The following is an 8,550-nucleotide window of genomic DNA, read 5'->3' as shown; positions in this document are numbered from 1 at the left end:
ATTATGATCAGTGATTAGTTCATTGACTATAATTGCCTTTGAAGTAAGGGATCTAACATTAAGTAGCCCTATTTTGAGATGTGAGGTATCATGATCTCTTTCAGTAATGACAGGAATGGAGGTGGTCTTTATCCTAGTGAGATTGCTAAGGCGAACACCGCCATGTTTAGTTTTGCCCAACCTAGGTCGAGGCACAGACACGGTCTCAATGGTGATAGCTGAGCTGACTACACTGACTGTGCTAGTGGCAGACTCCACTATGCTGGCAGGCTGGCTAACAGCCTGCTGCCTGGCCTGCACCCTATTTCATTGTGGAGCTAGAGGAGTTAGAGCCCTGTCTATGTTGGTAGATAAGATGAGAGCACCCCTCCAGCTAGGATGGAGTCCGTCACTCCTCAGCAGGTCAGGCTTGGTCCTGTTTGTGGGTGAGTCCCAGAAAGAGGGCCAATTATCTACAAATTCTATCTTTTGGGAGGGGCAGAAAACAGTTTTCAACCAGCGATTGAGTTGTGAGACTCTGCTGTAGAGCTCATCACTCCCCCTAACTGGGAGGGGGCCAGAGACAATTACTCGATGCCGACACATCTTTCTAGCTGATATGCACGCAGAAGCTATGTTGCGCTTGGTGATCTCTGACTGTTTCATCCTAACATCGTTGGTGCCGACGTGGATAACAATATCTCTATACTCTCTACACTCGCCAGTTTTAGCTTTAGCCAGCACCATCTTCAGATTAGCCTTAACGTCGGTAGCCCTGCCCCCGGGTAAACAGTGTATGATCGCTGGATGATTCGCTTTAAGTCTAATACTGCGGGTAATGGAGTCGCCAATGACTAGAGTTTTCAATTTGTCAGAGCTAATGGTGGGAAGCTTCGGCGTCTCAGACCCCGTAACGGGAGGAGTAGAGACCAGAGAAGACTCGGCCTCTGACTCCGACTCGCTGCTTAATGGGGAAAACCGGTTGAAAGTTTCTGTCGGCTGAATGAGCGACACCGGTTGAGCGTTCCTACAGCATTTCCTTCCAGAAACCGTGAGAAAGTTGTCCGGCTGCGGGGACTGTGCCAGGGGATTTATACTACTATCTGTACTTACTGGTGGCACAGACGCTGTTTCATCCTTTCCTACACTGAAATTACCCTTGCCTAACGATTGCGTCTGAAGCTGGGCTTGCAGCACAGCTATCCTCGCCGTAAGGCGAGTACAGTGGCTGCAATTAGAAGGCATCATGTTAATGTTACTACTTAGCTTCGGCTGTTGGAGGTCCTGACGAATCGTGTCCAGATAAAGCGTCCGGAGTGAAAAAGTTGAGGAAAAAATAAATAAATATATGAACGGTAATTAAAAAGTGAAAACCGTAAAGTTGTCAGGTAGCAAAACAGGTTGGCAACAAAACGCACAGCAACTCGAAAACAAGCCTGCAAGTTGTGACCGGAAATGACACACACTGGAACGGTGACATGTTAGTGGAGGAGTGGCGGAGGGAATTCTGAGCCACCTCCGCCCATGGGACGTACCTCGCCCATTCACCAGGCCGGCCCTGGCAATACGACCGCAGAAACCTACCCACATCCTGGTTCACTCTCTCCACCTGCCCATTACTCTCGGGGTGAAAACCCGAGGTCAGGCTGATCGAGATCCCCAGAAGTTCCATGAACGCCCTCCAAACTCTGGACATGAACTGGGGACCCCAATCAGAAACAATGTCCTCAGGTACCCCGTTGTGCCCAGAAGACGTGGGTAAACAGGGCCTCCGCAGTCTGTAGGGCCGTAGGGAGACCGGGCAACGGGATGTGACGGCAGGACTTAGAAAACCGATCCACAACGACCAGGATCGTGGTGTTTCCCTGAGGCAGGGGAAGGTCGGTGAGAAAATCCACCGACAAATGCGACCACGGCCGTTGTGGAATGGGGAGGGGCTGTAACTTCCCTCTAGGCAGGTGTCGAGGAGCCTTGCTCTGAGCGCACACCGCACTGTTCTCTCAATGCCAGGATGACCCGAAGAGGGTAGTGTATGGGCCCATCGATTCAAACGATCACGAACACCAAGCGGCACGTACTGAACACCCACTGGACACTGAGGAGGTGCATCGTCCACCTCCCATACCACCGGGGCTACCAGACATGAAGCTGGAAGGATGGGAGTAGGATCGATGGACCGCTCCTCAGTGTCATAGAGACGGGACAGCGCGTCAGCCTTAGTATTAAGGGAGCCTGGCCTATAGGAGATTGTGAACCGAAATCTGGTAAAAAACATGGCCCACCTGGCCTGACGCAGATTCAATCTCCTTGCTGCCCGGATATACTCGAGATTACGATGGTCAGTCCAGATGAGGAAAGGGTGCTTGGCCCCCTCAAGCCAATGTCTCCACACCTTCAGAGCTTTGACCACAGCTAACAAATCCCGGTCTCCCACGTCATAGTTCCGCTCCGCCGGACCAAGCTTCCTTGAGAAGAAAGCGCAGGGGCGGAGCTTGGGTGGCGTGCCCGAGCGCTGTGACAGCACAGCTCCAACCCCAGCCTCGGACGCGTCCACCTCCACTGTGAACGCCAAAGAGGGGTCCGGATGAGCCAGCACGGGAGCGTCGGTGAACAGCTCCTTCAGACAACTGAAGGCTCTGCCCGCCTACGCTGACCACCGCAAGCGCGCCAGCCCCCCCTTCAGCAGTGAGGTAATGGGAGCAGCCACCTGACCAAAACCCCGGATAAACCTCCGGTAGTAATGGGCAAACCCTAAAAAACGCTGCTCCTCCTTTACCGTGGTCAGAGTCGGCCAATTACTTACGGCTGTAACGCGGTCACACTCCATCACCACCCCAGAGGTGGAAACGCGATAACCCAGGAAGGAAACGGCTTGTTTGGAGAACACACATTTCTCAGCCTTGACGTACAGGTCATGCTCCGGCAGTCTCCCAAGTACCTTACGCACCAGAGACACATGCGCTGCGCGTGTGGCAGAATAGATCAGTATATCATCGATATACACCACCACACCCTGCCTGTGCAGGTCTCTGAGAATCTCATCTACGAAAGATTGAAAAACGGCTGGAGCATTCTTCAACCCAAATACGGCATGACGAGGTACTCATAATGGCAAGATGTGGTAATAAACGCAGTCTTCCACTCATCTCCCTGCCGGATACTCACCAAATTATACGCACTCCTAAGGTCCAGTTTTGTGAAAAAACACGCCCCGTGAAATGATTCCACCGCCGTGGCGATGAGAGGTAGCGGGTGACTATACCCCACTGTGATGGAATTTAGACCTCTAATCAATGCACGGACGCAAACCTCCCTCCTTTTTCTTCACAAAAAAGAAGCTTGAGGAGACGAATGACGTGGAGGGCCGAATGTACCCCTGTCTCAGAGATTCAGTGACATATGTCTCCATAGCCACTGTCTCCTCCTGGGACAACGGGTACACGTGACTCCTGGGAAGTGCAGCGTTTACCAGGAGGTTTATCGCGCAATCCCCTCGTCGATGAGGTGGTAATTGGGTCGCCTTCTTCTTACAGAAGCTGATAGCCAAATCGGCATATTCAGAGGGAATGCGCACAGTGGAAACCTGGTCTGGACTCTCCACCATCGTCGCACAGATGGAAACTCTTCTGCACCTACCTGAACACTCCTCTGACCACACTCGGAGAGCCCCCTGTTTCCATGAAATCTCAGGATTGTGATTAGCCAGCCAGGGAATCCCCAGCACCACTGGAAACGCAGGTGAATCAATAAGGAAGAGACTAATCCGCTCCTTATGATCCCCCTGCGTTACCATGTCCAGTGGAACTGTGGCCTCCCTGACCCGCCCTGACCCTAATGGTCGGCTATCAAAGGAGTGCACGGGGAAGGGTTTGTCTAGCGGTACCAGGGGAATCCCTAGCCTAAATGCGAGTCCACGATCCATAAAGTTCCCAGCTGCACCTGAATCGACTAGCGCCTTATGCTGTAGAGAGGGAGAAAACTCAGAGAAAGAAATTAGTAAGAACATATGACCAACAGGGAGCTCTGGGTGAGGCTGGTGCTGACTCACCTGGGGTGAACGAGGAGTGCTAAGCCTGCCATCACGACTCCGAGACGAGCTCCTCCAGCATCGATCTGCAGTGTGTCCTCTCCGACCACACCTGGTGCAGGAGGAGCCTCCTCCTCCGGTCCCCATCGTTGCGGCCCCCCCTAACTCCATTGGGATTGGAGCAGGAGGGCCGGGAGGTGGAACTAACAGGGCCCGTTCTGGACACCCGCGGGCAGCCAGCAGGTTGTCTAGTCGGATCGACATATCAATGAGTTCGTCGAGGGAGAGGGTGGTGTTCCGACAAGCTAGCTCCCTGCGGACGTCCTCCCGGAGGCTACAATGATAGTGGTCCATCAGGGCCCTGTCGTTCCACCCCGCTCCAGCAGCCAAGGTCCGAAATTCCAGCGCAAAGTCCTGCACACTCCTCGTCTTCTGTCGCGGGTGAAACAGCCGTTCACCCGCCGCTCGGCCTTCTGATGGGTGGTTGAACCCGACCCGGAACCGGCGGGTGAACTCGGGGTAGTGGTCCCTCGCCGAGTCTGGGCCATTCCACACTGCATTGGCCCACACCAGGGCTCGACCCTTCAGACGGGAGACTAGGACGCTCACGCTCTCCTCCCCCGAGGGAGTCGGACAAACGGTAGCCAGGTACAGCTCAAGCTGTAGTAAGAACCCAGCCGCCGTTCCATCATACTCCCTGGGGAGCGCCAGACGCAGAGCACCGGATCTGGACGCCGTAGGAGGGGTAGGTGGTGCTGGGGGTGAGGTAGGGAGGCCACTCCTCTCCCATCGGTCCATCCTCTCCATCATTTGGTCCATTGCCGACCCGATACTGTGGAGAATGGCCGTATGATGGAGGACTCGCTCCTCCATGAATGGGAGAGGAGGTGCAACTGCTCCTGCTGACTCCTTAGCTATGGTGCGGGCTTCTGTCACAAAGCCTGGAGTCAAGCGCAGAGAGCAGAGGAGAATGGGGAAACAGGATTTTATTTCGGCCTCCAAAATTAACGCCCAAGACAACAGGCAAATAATCAAAAATGGTCCAACCCAACACAGGGCACAAACAGACAGGAACACTACACACAACAACCTTGACTGACAGAAAACAAGCCCGCACAAAAACAGGCGGGCCTAACAGGCTTAAATAGTCCTGAATCAAAACAAAATAAGAGACAGGTGCAACCAATAAGACATAACAAACAGATAAGGAAAAGGGGATCGGTGGCAGCTAGTAGACCGGCGACGACGAGCGCCGAGCGCCGCCCGAACAGGCAGAGGAGCCACCTTCGGTGGAAGTTGTGACAGGTGGCTGCTTTGAAGAATCTTAAATATAAAATACATTTTGATTTCTTTAACACTTATTTGGTTACTAGATGATTCCATATGTGTTATTTCATAGTTTTGATGTCTTCACTATTATTCTACAATGCAGAAAATAGTACAAATAGAGAAACTCTGGAATGAGTAGGTTTGTCCAAACTTTTGACTGGTACTGTATGTAAATGTGATATTTCAGTTAATTATATTTTATTAGCACACATTTCTTATAACCCGTTTTTGCTTCATCATTATGGGGTATTGTGTGTAGATTTGATGAGGGGAAAAAACGATAATACATTTTAGAATAAGGCTGTAACCTAACAAAATGTGGAAAAAGTCAAGGGGTCTAAATACTTTCCGAATACACTATGTGCTACTGCACATTATGCACAACAGAAAAACATCAAATGCAATAGATGTAAACTAGCTATATTCTCTCTTGGGTAAATAAATGAAATTAGGCTCCAGGCAACGTTGTGCCGGTAACCAAAAAGTCGCTGGTTCAAATCTCTCAGCCAACTAGGTGAAAAATCTGTCGATTTACCTTTGAGCAAAGGATTTAACCATAATCTGTCTGCTAAAATGTCAATCCTATTGTATGGACTGGAATTATGCACATTGTTCAAACCATGATAAAGCATGCGGCCAACAAAGTTACAAGTATATGGTAGCGAATTTTAGGCCTATTTTTATAAATAGTAGGCTGACACATATGTATCTTTCATAATATTTCCTCTCATGTTATTAGCTTACCTCTTTCTCTGTTGTTGCTTCATCCCTTCCACGCTTTCAACAGTGAAATGAAATAAGTTTAGTTGTCCTTATCTTCATCATTCTAATGACATATATTTAACATTCAGCAAACAAGAGCTTGCATCCCTCTTCAAATAGTCTGTTGGTTTAAGAAATACAAAAAAAATGTCCAGCAAGCTATTCTAGTTGAGCTTTTTCTGCATGGGACTCCAAGAGCTATGGAGCATTTTTAAGGAGAGGCGCCAGCGGAGCAGAGGTGCTTGCATATTGTGCAAGAGACAGAAGCTAAAAGTTACAACCTTATTATGCATAAACCATCATTAATTAGCTAAATATAAGGCTAATATTGCATTGAATTTATTACCTGAAAGAGGTAGGCTAGGTTAGGACATCTATCTATATATTTTTTAATTGAACCTTTATTTAAACAGGGAGGGCGATACAGTTGAAGTCGGAAGTTTACATACACCTTTGCCAAATACATTTAAACTCAGTTTTTCACAAGTCCTGACATTAAATCCTAGTAAAAATTATCTGCCTTAGGTCAGTTAGGATCACCACTTTATTTTAAGAATTTGAAATAACAGAATAATAGTAGAGAGAATTATTTATTTATTTAAGCTTTTATTTCTTTCATCACATTCCCAGTGGGTCAGAAGTTTACGTACACTCAATTAGTATTTGGTAGCACTGCCTTTAGATTTGTTTAACTTGGGTCAAACATTTTGGGTAGCCTTCCACAAGCTTCTGACAATAAGTTGGGTGAATTTTGGCCCATTCCTCCTGACAGAGCTGGTGTAACTGAGTCAGGTTTGTAAGCCTCCTTGCTCGCACACACTTTTTCAGTTCTGCCCACACATTTTCTATAGGATTGAGGTCAGGGCTTTAACTTCCTTTGTCTTGAGATGGCCAATATATCCCATACCTTGATCTATTTTTGTTGTCTTTAAGCCATTTTGCCACAACTTTTTTGGAAGGACTCAGTTCTAGTTTCATCAGACTCATTTTTTACTGTGGATATAGATACTTTTGTACCTGTTTCTTCCAGCATCTTCACAAGGTCCTTTGCTGTAATTATGGGATTGATTTGCACTTTTCACAACAAAGTACATTGATCACTAGGAGACAGAACGCGTCTCCTTCCTGAACGGTATGACGGCTGCGTGGTTCCATGCTGTTTATACTTGTGTACTATTGTTTGTACAGATGAACGTGGTACCTTCAGACGTTTGGAAATTGCTGCCAAGGATGAACCAGACTTGTGGAGGTCTACAATTTTGTTTCTGGGGTCTTGGCTGATTTCTTTTGATTTTCCCATGATGCCAAGCAAATAGGCACTGAGTTTGAAGGTAGGCCTTGAAATACATCCACAGGCACACCTCCAATTGACTCAAATTATGTCAACTTGCCTATCAGAAGCTTCTAAAGCCATGACAACATTTTCTGGAATTTTCCAAGCTGTTTAAAGGCAGTCAACTTAGTGTATGTAAACTTCTGACCCACTGGAATTGTGATACAGTGAATTATAAGGTAAATAATCTGTCTGTAAACAACTGTTGGAAAAATGACTTGTGTCATGCACAAAGGTAGATGTTCTAACTGACTTGCCAAAACTATAGTTTGTTAACAAGCAATTTGTGAAACGAGTTTTAATGAGTCCAACCTAAGTGTATGTAAACTTCCGACTTCAACTGTATATCAATCTAGAACAGGATGATCTATTTTGGATGCAATTTGAATAGAGTTGATGGAGAGAGAAAAAGATTGCGAGAGTGCTCGCGCATGCACTGATTTAAAGCAATGATATTTGAGTGATAGACTGTTTTAAAACTGCACCTGCAATTGAAAAATATATATCTTTACAATGAAAAAACAAGGTGACCCCCGCAAAATCCGATGGATATGGGTAAATTTGACGCGCATTTGGTATTTATATTACTGTAGCATAAACTATGCTGCAGCAAATGCAGAACTACCTGTCGCAATAAAACATTTTTACCATGAGATGATAGGTCTGTCTACATGCATTGTGAACTGCGCTCCATACTGAGATGGGCTGTCTGATTCATCATGCAGAAGCAGTAGAGAAGCCAGATTTAGATATCGCGTATCATTTAACAGTTCCATTTCACGCCATGCTGTTTATATAAATAACTTATTATAATTGACCGGTTTCTTACAGTTATTTATCTCGGGAAAAGGGAGTGGTTTTTGGCTGTAGATCTCGGTAACAGGGTTCCCGCCCTTCAACCCTCATGTCTAGTCTATGAGACCAGGCTGGCCAGTTGTCTCTCCCTTCAGACATTTGGTAAGTTACTCAGCCTGAATAAATTTATTTGAGCAAATGCCTCACAGCTTTATCCTTCTGCATTCACTCTTTCTCTTATAATGTATATGGCTATTTTTAGTTTTCAGTCCATGTCTACACACCCCAACAAAACAGCTCATAAATGTATGGTAAGAACAAAGAA

Source organism: Oncorhynchus tshawytscha, linkage group LG19 (assembly GCF_018296145.1).
Source record: "Oncorhynchus tshawytscha isolate Ot180627B linkage group LG19, Otsh_v2.0, whole genome shotgun sequence".
Classification (NCBI taxonomy): Eukaryota; Metazoa; Chordata; class Actinopteri; order Salmoniformes; family Salmonidae; genus Oncorhynchus; species Oncorhynchus tshawytscha.
This window is presented reverse-complemented; position numbering follows the sequence as displayed.